This window comes from Canis aureus, chromosome 21, assembly GCF_053574225.1.
Source record: "Canis aureus isolate CA01 chromosome 21, VMU_Caureus_v.1.0, whole genome shotgun sequence".
NCBI lineage: Eukaryota > Metazoa > Chordata > Mammalia > Carnivora > Canidae > Canis > Canis aureus.
Window position 1 is genome coordinate 24,793,442 of NC_135631.1, and position 13,841 is coordinate 24,807,282.

A 13,841-nucleotide genomic window follows, 5' to 3' on the forward strand; every position below is an offset into this window, starting at 1 on the left:
AAATTACTGCTAGCTTGGTGGCTTAAAACAAATTTATTCTCTGTTTTGACCTCTCTCTCTTTCTCTCCTTTGAATAATACAGGGTGATCTCGAGGTCCCTGACTGAATCACATCTGCCAAGTTCCTTTTGCCATACAGAGTAACACCTTCACAGCTTCTGGGGATTAGGACATGGACACCTGTGAGGGGTCATTACTCTGCCTAACCTAAAAAAGAGATTTTTATTTTCAAGAGAGCTAGTTGTTAAATACTTAGTGGCACACACTCCCCGTGACCCTCTTAATACCTTGGTAGACTTGTGGGGAAGACCCTAATCCTTCTCACGGCGCTACCACTTTGATTTTAATGCTGTCATACCTTCTGTCATTTAGGGACACCTATAAGGTTTCTGCCTCCAAAAAATGGGGCACAGCTGCTCTCTAGCCCCCGAGCTTCTCTGGGTGTCTGTGAAGACCCAGGCTGAGGCTGCAGGGTGCAGTTACACCCTCCTGCTATTCAGATGATCACTTCTCCTCTCTACTTTCCTCTCCTTTCTCAGTCATTGCATTTTACTTTTTTGGGGATGGGAAAACTTGCTTTTATGTCATTATACATTCATCCTAAGACTGTGTTTATCAAATAAACTTTATATATCTCCCGGGTCTTAGTTTTTAATAGCTGCAGGCAAGCTTTTAGAATTTAACAAATCTTTTCTCTCTCAAAAAGCTGGTTTCTCACAAATCAGAAGCACCTTTCTTTTAAGATTCCATTTATTTCCAAGTTTCAAAATCCTATTTTGAACCTCAAAGCCAATAAAGGCTGTTTTGCTATCCTTCTAAAGCAATGACAGCCACTGAATAATAAATGGGTAGTGGGGTCTCCGGGCAAGGACTATAATACAGCATTTTAAAACTCTTTTGACATAGCTAACAATGTGGTACAACATGGATCAAAATGCCAAGCAGGTGGTACATACAGATAATATAGGCTGTAGGAGTTTAGAGGATAGAGAGGTTGGTGGGAGATGCAGAGTTAAAGGAACCTTCATGGTTTTGGAAGGACTAAGCTAGCCAGGGTGGATGGTTGGGTTCAAGTAGGAAAAAACAAGAGGGATGTAATGTCAGGCAGGGGCAGGAGCATGCAAGGGAGCAAGCAGTAGGCGTCCTTCAGGATGCCTGAGGAGGGTGTCTGTGAGGGAAAGTCCCAGGGACATGGAATAGCTGAAGGCTTTGAATGGCAGGCTGAAGAGTTAGGACCACATTCCTAGTCCCAGGGAAGGGGCCCCTGGATGTGCTGTGAGCTCTTAGTCTCCAGGGCCGAGTGTGTGCTTGCAACCAGTGCCCCTGGACCCTGGTCTCCTCTGAGCTCCACAGCAGCAGAATAGCACCATTGCAGAGCTCCCTTGACACACAACCAAACCTTTCCCATACACCACGGATACTTCCCAGACTCCGCCTGTGAAGCATGTGTGCTACCACCTTCACTTCATAGGAGAAGAAATGGACCTTCACATACCTTGAAATTCTCTTATAAACAGTTTGTCCTTGGTGTTTACTCCTTAGTTATTAGCTCAGTTTGGGGATGTAGGGGCAATGTATTGTGACTGTGTGTGTGGGATATGTGAGTGAGAGATGTATGTGTGTGGTGTGTTCATCCTGTATGTGTGCACGATGCACGGAACGTGTGGGGTACGTGTACGTACATGCAAAGTGTATGTGTGTGTGTGGCAGTTGGGGAGTGTGTGCTATGTGGGATGTGTGTCAGATTTGTGGGGTGTGTGTGTGGTGAACGGGGTGTGTGTGGTTGGTGTGTTGGGTGGGGGTGAGAGACGTCTGTGTGGTGTGGTCTCAGTGTAAGCCTAGATGATGCGGGGTGTACATGTGGGGAGTGGGGTAGGCGTGTGCACACACACCTGTGAACTTGGGCTGTGATGCTTCAGAGCGCTAGCTGTGGAGCCAGGCCTCCTGAATCGATGACTGGTACTACCGTGTAAGCAAAATCTTTAATGTCTTAGTGTCTTCGTTTGCTTATCTCTACAAAGAGAGTAATGAGGATGCCTACTTCCAAGTGGTACTTCCAGTGTGCCCCTACCCATAAGGCATTTGGAACAATGCCTACGACATAGATGGCACCCGGTGAACGTCAGCTGCTGTTCGGTCACATCACAGATGCTCAGGTTTTCAGGTTAAAGGTCTCCCTGCCCTTTCTGCTGGCCAAGGGCCCTTCGAAGCAGCGAGCAGTGACAGTTATTATAGAGCCGTGACATCCAAGCTAACAGAGAAGAGTTTTCTTCTTCATGTCCTCGCTGATCTCCAGCATCACTGCTCATCTTTGCATTCACTGTAGATTCCAACAACACACAAAATCGTTAGCTGTTTTTTTTTTTTTTCCAGAAACCTGGCTGGGCTGATGAAGAACAGAGGTGGCCCCCAGCATACTGCACTAATAGAAAAAGACAAGGACAATAGATGGGGGGCTCTCAAATGGTACCCACAGCCACCACCACAACTCATTAATAGTAGCATATGTTTGGTACGATGCAAATTGTTAGCTGCTTATGTAACCTTTTAGTTTCCACAGAGAAAAATGCCCATGAAAACACCCTGGGTTTCCATCTGGAATGAGGGGCGATGCCTCCGGCTGCTGGTTCAAAGACTGACATTCATCGTGGGCAGCCAGGAGCCAGGGGTTGAGGAAAACTCATTTTCCCTTCTTTTTACCCTATCCAGAGAGGTTTCTAGGGCACAGGCAGTGAGAGCCCCCTTGAAGACGTTTTATAAATGTCAGGACCATCCTGTCCAGGTTATCAGAGAGTAGGAAATTAATGGCAACTTAATAATAAAGCTAAGACTGTCAGATTTTTGTAACTGGACAAACGCAAAGCAGTATTGTATTTAATGCAATTAAATATATGTGTATCTCCTATCAAACATGGTCACCTTTTGTCTCTCTCTATCCCCTTCTCCTGCTTTATTTTATTAAGTCCCTTCCTCTCTAGATTGTAAGGTTGACAAGGACAGAGATTTTGCCCCTCTTGCTCACGGCTGTAGCCCCAGTCTCGGAAACAGTTCGGCATATGGCAGGTGCCTCTACTGAGTTGTTGATTAAAGAAATGAAACAACAACAAAAAAGGAACAGAAAGAAACATCACTTCACTGTCTGTCTAGTGAGACGGTTTGTTAAAATACAATACAGCACCTTTCTACAGTGGAACCATTAAAAACGATAAGGCAAATTTAAGTCCTTATTTATTAACACGGAAACACATACATTATGTATTCAGTGAAGAAATCATGTTGCAAAGCAGTGTGTTTATCTTCTGCACATATGCTCATAGTTACGTGTATGTATGTGGGTATAGTTACACACACACACACACATATATATATATATATATTTGTGTAGAAAAATCTGTAGCACATATATCAGTCATAATCTCTGGGGGTGGGGGGTCGATGGGAGATTTTTATTTCTTTTGCCCTTTTGTATTATCTGAAAAATTTAAGTAGAAGCACAAATCGCTTTAAACATCAGAAAAGTAAAGATGATTTTCTTTAAAAATAGATTGTCTTTTTTCTTCCCTTGTTTTGTCTTGAGCTTCTAAAACCTTCCTTCAAAGCCTGTGTCCCAGCTCTCATATGTTCCAGCCGCCCAAGGCAATCGAAACTGGGCACTCGAGGTTGTTGAGAAGTATCCAAATAATTTCTTCTGCTCGATCAGTATGGGGTTGAACTTTCTGGAGCTTCAGAAGGAAAATAAGAAAAACTCCAGCTTCTGGCAGAGTGTAGGCTCTCAATACACGGTTGTTTAAGAGGAATGAATACAGCTGGAAACTTCCACGTGGCTTGTTCTCTGCTGAAGTGGTGCCTCTTGACTCCAGGTCGATCTGTGGTATCCTGGAGAATCACGATGGTTCCCCCGAGTTCAGGTCTTATTTACCCCGTCAAATGTACTTTTTCAAAAGCCGACCCTTCTAGGTTGGGCAGGAATGAATGAGAATGATCTGGGAGGCGAGACTGATGCTTTTGAATGTGGGAACCAGTAACGTAGTTTATGAGAGAATTAGACTGAGTTCCAGATGGCACAGCTTTTGAAGGTTGAGCTGATAACCATTGCTACCCACCCTGTCTTCTGAGTTTTAATAGAGTTTGGATATTTTTTAAAAAATTAATTAATGAATGAATTTAAGAAAAGACTTTTTTGATTTATTTGACAAAGAATGAGACAGAAGGAGAGCACAAGCAGGAGGAGCAGCAGGCAGAGGGAGAGGGAGAAGCAGGCTCCCTGCTGAGCAGAGAGCCCAATGTGGGGCTCCATCCCAGGACCCTAGGATCATGACCTGAGTCAAAGGCAGATGCTTAACTGACTGAGCCACCCAGGTGCCCCTAATTAATTTCTAAAAAAGTATTTATTAATTTTAGAGAGACAGAGAGTGAGAAAGAGAGCAAGAGCATGGGGTAGAGAAGGGTAGAGGGAGAGAGAAAAACTTAAGCAGACTCTGTGCTGACCTTGGAGCCTGACTCGGGGCTTGATCTCATGATGTTGAGATGACGACCTGAGCTGAATCCAAGATTTGGATGCTTAACTGACTGTTCCACCCAGATACCCATGGGCTTGGAGATTTTAAAATCTAATAAAGACCACAATTATCTGTGGCCTCAGGACAGTGGGCTGCATTGCTTAACAGTGAGATATTAAAATAAATACTAACATTACTTCTCCTCTTTCTATGTACCAGACACTGGCTACACTCCTTACTTGTCTTATACCATTGAATCCTTTTGGGCTATACCCTCTGAAATGGGTGCCAGTATTAACCCACTTTAGAGGATGAGGCACCTCTAATTTAAGGAGCAGTTAGTACCCTGCTTGAAGTCAGCTGTATGGATATTATATGACACGCCTGGGACACACAGCCAGCTCTCTCCTACTCCAGACACTATTCTCTGAAATCCCCATTCTAGACAGTTTTTGTTTTTCTGTTTTATAATTTGTCAGTCACACCATTAATGAAACTACCTACCCTGTGCACAATCCTCGTCCGTTCTGGTTGTTGGGTGACCTTATGTCATATGTTTCAAGATGAATTGGTTTGGGATCATTCCAGAAAGGTTTGGAGACTTTGTGAAGGCCTTTGCCAACAGCAAGGGGGTATTTTACATAAAGATTACATTAGGCCTGCTTTGCTTTAGTTGCCAGCGTTGTTTTGCATCTCTAACTTAGCCTGTCTGGGTTTAAACTTGAACCTCCTTTTAGACCGTACCAGGGAATACAGAACCTCATCAGGGGGGTATGGGAGATGCTGGTTTTCCTTAGCAAACATATGATCAAATCTGGTATTCAATTGTTAGAATACTTTCTTTGTTTACCTCACGTAACTGTGAAGGGAACAGGTTCATTTGATTTCCCTTAATTGATTTCATATTTTAAGGGAAAATAGGAGGTTTGTAATTATATACACATATCTCATTAAGTAGAATCTTACACAGCTTCTTCACGAAGTCATTATTATTTAGGACAGCAAGAGGTTAAGTTGTCTGCAATCACCCATATAATGATGCTGAAATAGAACAATTAATTTTCCAACATAAAATTTCAGGGAATGAACACAGGCACCCAAATAGGAGAGATTAATCATTTAAGTATTGAAAAAGGGACACGAAGACCAGTTAATTGCCAGGATCTGAAAGTCAGCAGTCTAATCCGATTAAATATGTAAATGGGGCAGTGCTGTTCATTTTCAGTGTTCTTTTGGACTAATAATTAAATGATGGATTTAGAAATTAATTGCTAGGTAGTGGGCTGCTTGTCCAGAAAACACTGCCTGCCTTCACCAGCTGGGCCCGGCTCTTGCAAGTTCCACAGCCTTACTCTTTTTTTCTTGGCCATGGAGGAATCGAGAAGAAATTCACACCATGAACAAATAACCTCCTTCCTCTGCCTTCTCCCTGACATGACAGCCAAAATGAGAGAATATTTCTCCTTGAGGACAGTGCTATATTGCTACTTGACTTGTAATAAGTGTCAGGAGAATAGCTCTAGCGAGAGAGGAAAAAAACTAAGCCTTAGCAGATGTCTAAATAAGCATGAGTCTGGTTTGAAATGGGAAAAGTCCTTCCCCATTCACATCAGCTTGCAACCATCTCTACCTCCTCCTTTCCCAGAGGAAACCTGGTCTTAACAGTGCACCAAGGGCATCACACTGCTCCTCCTGTCCCCTAGGTGACTGCACCTATGAGCCAGTGCGCCGTGTGGTAGCATGTTCTGCTAATATTCTGGCCCTGGGACTCTCAGTACTTGTGTGCTGATGTGCTGCGGGGTGGGGTCCTCCAGATGCCGGCGGGCTGTGGGGTGCATCACAGGTGGGCAGGCAGGCAGGGGGACTAGCTTGGTCACACTCTAGCCAGATTCGCTTCTTCCCTCTGTTGTGTAACCTCATAGCACATTGTCTGTGAATCTGTTAGGTTATTGATTTGAATGATCCTCGAATATGACCAAGTTTCTAATTCAGGCCTTTACACATCCTGGGTGTTCAGAAAGGTCTGCACAATATGGAATTAAGTGAATAAATGCATGATGAGGGCAAATACAAAGTTCTGTTGTCTCGGTAGGTACTGGACAGAGTAAATTAGGAAGAGTTTTGTGTTGCAATCAGCAAGATCAACTGAAAGACATTCAGATTTGATTCAGATTCTGATTCAGTTAGCCAGTTCTTTCCCCAATTAACTAGTTTTTTTTTTCACCTTTAATTTTTTTTTCAAAAGTAGAACATGTATGAAACCACAAACTCAAATAATGAGAACTAACATGCGTGTGCTCGTATTTGTAAGGGCCTTAAGATTGATGGGACATTTTCTTAACCACTTGTCAAACCACTTTTTTTTTTTTTAAGTGTAGTATGTTGGTTTCATTGGAATTTAGTTTTTTTTGGAAGTAAATTTTATATGTTTATATGTTTCAACACTATAAATGCCATGTCCGTCTTCTTGTTAGCTGATAGCTGTATATCATGAGGGACTGTAGAAAAGATCTGATGTACCTTTGCATTCCTAGCAAGCTGAGCCCAACCCCTTATGTATTTAATGTCTGTTAGTTGAAATGCACTGGACCTAAAGTATCTGGAGATTCATTTATTATTCCTCGGTGAGTTTTGCAAGTTAAAAGTTAGGAACTGACAATTCTCAGTGTAAAGGAGTGAACCAATATAAATGGAATTTTAGGTATGAGTAATGTAGATATTTGGGGCTGAGTAGAATTCTTTATCATGTCTGCTAAGCAACTTTGTGTTTAAAGTAAAGGTTGCCTCTGACTTCTGTTAAAGCCTAATGTGTGTTTTTCTTCTCTTTATACAAAGGTGAAATTGATAGGGTTAGAGAACATGGGCTTTGAATTCAAACATACCTGGGTTTGAGCCCCCACTCTCCCATTGACTTGCTATCACTGTTGGACAGCTTTTTTAAGCCTCTGGGCTCACAGCAAGAACAAAACGCATGGTGATGGTGGAAATTGGAGATAATGTGACTTACATGGTATATTGTAGGCATTTGATAACTATTGCTATTTTATTAATCATTATTATTTTAGAGAGCCATATACCCATGCAACATTTTTTAATGTTTATGGGTATCTAAGGAATTCCAATGAAACCAACATACTTTAGTCTTTTGACATCCCACATATCTTCATCTGCTTGGGCTTCCATAACAACCTGAGATTGGGGGTCTTAAACAATAGAAATTCACTTTCTCACAGTTCTGGAGGCTGGAAGTCTGAGATCAGAGTGTCAGCATGATTTGCTTCTTTTTTAAAAAAATTATTTATTTATTTATTTATTTATTCATTCATGAGAGAGAGAGAGAGAGAGAGGCAGAGATGCAGGCAGAGGGGGAAGCAGGCCCCATGCAGGAAGCCCGACATAGAGCTTGATCCCGGGTCTCCGGGATCAGGCCCCAGGCTGAAGGCAGCACTAATAGCTCTGAGCCACCTGGGCTGCCCGCATGATTCAGTTCTGGTGAGAGCTTCCGACCTGGCTTGCAGATGGGCACCTTGCTATGTCTTTACATGTTGGAGAGAGAAAGCAAGCAAGCCCTCTGTTGTCTCATAAGGACACTACTACCATCATGAAGGCTCCATCCTCATAATTTCATCTAAACCTGATTATCTCCAGAAGGCACCATTTGCAAATACCAAATATTGGGAGTTAGGGCTTTAGCATATGAATTTTGGAGGGATAGAATTCAGTCTGTAATACCCACAAAGAGGTCCTATCAGAATTGGTTGACATAAAAGTTTTCTATATAGTAATGGGTTAATCTGAGTGAGAGCAGTGGTTAAGGGAAGGGGTTTTGCAGCACAGTGGGTTATGATCCAGGTTGATTGCCACCTCCAAATATATCTGTGGGTTTGTCATTTGAATTTTAAATTTTCTTCCCTTAAAGTGAGAAGAAACCAAGAGTGGTTGATGACAGGGTACACGGTGAGGTTCTTGGGTTTTCATCAAAGTCAATGTATTATTATTCTCTTGCATCTTTGATCAGAGGTATGGAGTGGAGGGTTGGAAACCAGATGATATTTAGATGGGCGATGACTACATGTTAAGATAGAAGTTTCATGGGTAGAGAATAAGTAAAGGCAGAGCACAGAAATTCACATGCCCCTGCCTCTGGCATTTCTGGGTACTATGAAGGTTATCTAATTATGGGCCCAACTCCTTAAAGATCTTGAAATTATCACTAGGTAACTTAAGTTTGAAGTCTCGCTGCACTCCTTACCAGTTGTGTGACCTTGAGTAAGTGACCGAACATCACAGAGCCTTGGTCTTCTCATTGCTAATAAGGACCAAAGTTCCTTACACATAGTAGGTACTCAATTAAGGTTTATTGACTTTGAAAATGAATGGATTTAGCCTCTTTATCACTGAAGGGCAAGTGCAGACAGTATTCGTGATTATATAAGCAGTCAAACTGCCATGCTTGACATCACTGTATAAAAGTAAAATTAAAAGGTATTTCAGTAACCCAGGTTTTCAATCTTACATGAAATTGTTGGAGCTGGATGTATTGAATAATTTAGAAATTTTCAGTTGGTAAAAATATAATACTATATATATATATATATATATATATATAAATATAAATATATAGCATCTAACACCCCTGGTGGGGTCTGAAGAAAACACTCCATAATCAAACACATTAATAATTCTTTAGTGAAATGTGTGAATATTTATACTCAGTGAGACATGCAGAGACTATAAATAATCTCACATCTTGTCACATTTTTCCACAAAAGCAGGTCACTTTGGGTCAGGTTTTGCTACCAAAGACATTATGAAAAAAATTTGATTTTTTTGAAATCTTTTTAGAAAAGTTTTGGAATTGCAGATAAGGGACTGAGAATCTATATTATTAAAATAACTTTTGATACTACTTTTATGAAGTATTATTGACTTTTCAGAGTTGAAGTCATTGCCATATAACTTGGTCATAAGTGTTCGATTATGAAAATGAAATTTGAATACTGGTTTCCCAGTGAGAAATGCACATCCCAAGACATTCAAATACCCAGGCAATCACAGATTTATGGATTCCTGACCAGCAAATGCTGAGTCTCTAGGCAAAATGCTTTACCAAATGCATCAAGAGCATCCTGTGCCACAGCCTGCGGTCTTATCACATGTAATTCACTACTATTTAGCTCACAGCATAGTTTCCTTTGAATAGCGCTCAAGATAGTGATTTCAAACAGTTTGAAAATTAATCACTTAGTTTTTATTTATTCTTTGAGAAATCCTACCCAGGCAATTGCAATTATAGTTGGCTCAAAGTCCTGTGCAAATTCTGTCTACCAGCTCTCGTCAACATCAGAAATTCGATAAGGGACCTTGGCTGTAAGGCAGAGGAGACCCTGCTTGTCCGTGATGTTCATGGCAGAGATGGGAAGCCTTTGTTCCTCTGAGCTCTTTGCTGCATCACAACATTCCCTGGGTTCACCCTCATCTGTAGTTATTAAAATTACCTGCTCATCAGAATCAACAGGAAAAAGTAAGTCAGATTTTCAGCATAGCATCCTAAGATATTCAGTAGGGGTGGAGTCCCCCAAATCTGTTTGTTTATTTTTCTAATATAGAGCTAAGTTTGGCTGTCAGAATTTCAACCTTCAGCTTATACCTGCTTTGCAGGTCACAACCCGAGACATCCATCTGGGGAAGAGAAAGTTATGGTGCACAGTATTTACCTACAGATTCCTGAGAAGCTCTGCATTTTGAGATGTTAATGGAATTTTGATAATTGGACACTAAAGATTTATTGGATCGTAGGGCTTATAAAATATCCTTCCAAATGTGTAAGTCAGGAGCCCAGCTGGAGGACGTTCATGGAGAAGTCACTGCTGAACTTCATTTGTGTCCTTTGCTCTGGCCTCCCAGTGTGAAGTTCATCTGTGAGGTTCTTTAGGGAGACGTGCTAGAGGGAGCTTTAGCATAACCCCACTCCATATACCTGTAGGTTGGTGGAATTTAAAAATTTAAAAAAAAATTAATGAGAAAAATCTGGGTCATTATGTGAAATCTTCTGATTTTTCAATAGAGACAAATAATCCAACAACTCCATGAAGTAAGTACTAATATTATCTTCATTTGACAAGTAATGAAACATACTTGGATAATGTCCTAATTTGAATTATGTAGCAAATATTCAATCTGTACTCTCCAGTTAGAGACAGTGCACATTTCCCTGACTTATTGATGTTGTACATTTGATTTGCTGTGGCTCAAGGATATGAGCAGCATGGCTCCTCCACAAGCCATTTATGAGCCAAGGCCAGAAGAAGGCCTGGCATAGGTGTCCTCCTGCCCTCCCACAAGAAGAACATGTGCCTGCTGCTCTGCTGGTCCACAGAAGATGAGAGCCCCGTGGAGGTATGATTCCCACTTGTAGCCTGAAGCTGAACTTAGTCCGATCTGGTTTAGACCGGACTAGGTAACCCTCAGATGCATGAGCAAGAATAAATGATAGCTGTTCATACATTATTGACTATAAGTAACTGATAGAGGAAGTTTACGACTTGCTTAGAAGTTACAACATCAGTTCTTGGATCAGTGAGGATTTGAGCCTGGGCCTGCTAAATCTAAAGCCATAATTACTAATATTCTTTACTAATTGGTGCATGAGCCCACCAACAAGATGCTGTTTGATAGTGCTTCTTCAGGTTCAGGATTCTAAGATGCTAAATTGCTTTGAGATGACTTTAAAAAAAAAACTTGCCCTTGGGAAAATTTTGTTTAACTTCTGATTCTTTTTAACTAGTGATCACCATTCGGTAACGTAGACAATATCTTATTGGTAGAAAAATTTGGACTTTCTATGATGTATTTTGGTCTTATTAAAATTACACACACACACACACACACACACACACGTGATATTATTTCCCTCCCTTCCAATCTAGAGTGAATATCTAGCATTCCTCCTGTTGGACATTTCTCTTACTAATTTTTTCACCTGACCCAGGACATTTAGGTTCACCTTATGGCCAGTGTATTAGTTTCCTAGGGCTTCCAGAATAAAGTGCCAAAAATGGGTGACTTAAAACAACAGAAATTTATTATCTCACAGTTCTGGAGGCTGGATATTAAAATTAAGGTGTTGGCAGGGCCATACTCCCTCTTAAACCCATAGCGAAGTCATTCCTTGGCTTTCCTTGGCTAGCAGCTGTGTGGCTCCAGATCTCTGCCTTCGTTGTCACAAGGCATTCACCTTGTCTTCACACAGCCTTTTTCTTATAAGGACACAAGTCGTATTGGATTGGGAACCTAGATCCAGGATGAGCTCATCTTAACTAATTACATCTGCAATGATCCTCTTCCCAAATAAGGTCCCATTCTGAGACATGGGGGTTGGGAATTCAACATATCTTTTCTTGGGGGACAGAATTCAACCCATAGCACCCAGCCTGGGCCTGGAGGTAAGAGGAGACTTCACAGGCATAGAAATTCTGCTCACGTAATTCTCAAATGGCCATGCCTGTGTCTCCCAAGGCTCCCAGGCTCCCAGCGACTCTGAGGCTTTATCCTCTAGGCTTTGTGTAGTTCTAGGAGAGAAATTGTCTTCAGTAGTAGGTCGTTTCTCAGGGAGCCCTCAATTCATTTTTCTCTAAACAATACATTTTCTGCTCACTGAGTGAATATCTTTGCCCCGGGTGGCCAGGCTTTTTCATTACTTGGAAAATCCCTCAAACTCCAAATCAAAAAGAACCACAAGTTAACCATATTTCTATCTATTTTCCCCACATAAGTGCAAAAAAGAAAGAAAGAAAGAAAAAAAGCATTAGGGAATAAAGATGAAATGTCATGCTGGGCTGACAGTTTTCCATGCTGATTGACTTTAACGCTAGTTGACATGGGAAGATAGTCAGATCTGGCCCTGAGTGCCAGAAACCTGGTTTCTTCTCCTCTCTGTGCTGCTCAGCTTGGTTCTCTGCCCTGTGTTTGGCTGATTCAAGCTTCCCATCCCATGTGCCTTTGTGTGAGTCTGAAAGAACGGTCCTGGGATATCATGGCTATTTGGAAAGAAAGTGGTGCCAGTGGTTCCCTTGTCCACATCCTAAATACTTCTGGTGACAGCAAAGGCTGCTGAGAAATAGGACGTGGAGGAGTCAGGCATGGCCGATAGTGCTGTATAAATTTTTTTTTAACAGAAACAGTCTTTTTTAAATTTATGATACAGAGAGAGAGAATGCTGTATAAAATTTAACAGCAGATTTAACCATTTAAAAACAGGTTTCTAGGTATTAGCTCATATTCTGTAACCTTTTATCTGTTTTATCCACTGGCTGCTGCTGTCCCTATGCTTCCTCATATTTTGATTCTGATTTTCTCTTCATTCCGAGGAACCAGCTTCCACTCTCTGGTCTCAGACTGTCTACTTTGCCTGACATGATGGCTTATTCTTGACTCTTTGTGTCTGCTTCTCTCCCTGGGCTCTGAAACTGCTGTGTCTCCTTCTGACCCCTCAGTTCAGCATATAGGAAAAAGTGTTCAGGATTGTAGTGCAAAGTAGTAGTTCTCAGTGTTTTCCATACATAAATTTTTTTTTTTTTTTGATTTCCAGAAAACTTGCCTACCTTCATGGAAGGGGCATTATGCACCCATTTATTGACAGATGCTGTGACACATACAGGAAGTTTCCACATTAATGTCTTGTTTCCTCAGGGGCTCTCAGCCAAAGGACTGGGAGCCACAGGTTCAAAGACCTAAAGGTCTCTATCTCCAGGCTGCCTCCAGTTACTGTTTGCTTTCCTCTGAATCAGTGTGTCACCTAAAAAAATGGAAATAAAAACGGTTTATTCATTCATTCACTTATGCATCCTCTTATGCACTTATCCTTTGATCAAATTCTAAATGAGCTTTTCAGTGCATGTTATTGAAGGAACTTCTGGAGATGCGCATAAGGATTTTTTTGCAGTCCCTGCCCCAAGGGGCTCAGATTCCGGCTAGGGAAACAGGTGTGCAAAAACTTTAAAGTCATTCAAGGGATGCTGGGGTGGCTCACTTGGTTAAGTGTCCAACTGTTGATTTTAGTTCAGGTCATGATCTCAGGGTTAGGAGGTCAAACCCTATGTCAGGCTCTGCACTGGGCATGGAGCCTGCTTAAGATTCTCCTTGTCTCTCCCTTTGTCCTTCCCCAATGGCTCACTCTCTCAAACAAACAAACAAACAAACAAAAAACAAAAAACAAAAAAACCCACAAAAAACAACAACAACAACAACAACAAAGCAAAACAACTTTAAGGTCATTCAAAATGTACATCAGTAATTATAGTTGGAGTTGTTAAGTTTTATGACACATCAAGAGTAATATAAT

At 41.4% G+C, this 13,841-nt stretch overlaps 1 long non-coding RNA gene across 24 annotated transcripts in view; it reads left to right on the top strand.

Annotated features, from left to right (window-relative positions):
- Positions 1-13,841, top strand: part of LOC144292805 (uncharacterized) — a 230,447-nt gene that overhangs the window by 73,930 nt on the left and 142,676 nt on the right. For 20 of the 24 annotated variants that reach the window (XR_013360176.1, XR_013360184.1, XR_013360185.1 and 17 more), the window contains one exon: positions 9,830-10,022. This is a non-coding gene — a long non-coding RNA (uncharacterized LOC144292805). Of the gene's footprint in view, positions 1-82; positions 798-2,372; positions 2,910-9,829; positions 10,023-10,159; positions 10,292-10,558; positions 10,898-13,841 lie in introns of those variants that run through there. The other 4 variants (XR_013360196.1, XR_013360197.1, XR_013360198.1 and 1 more) reach the window with 4 other exon arrangements.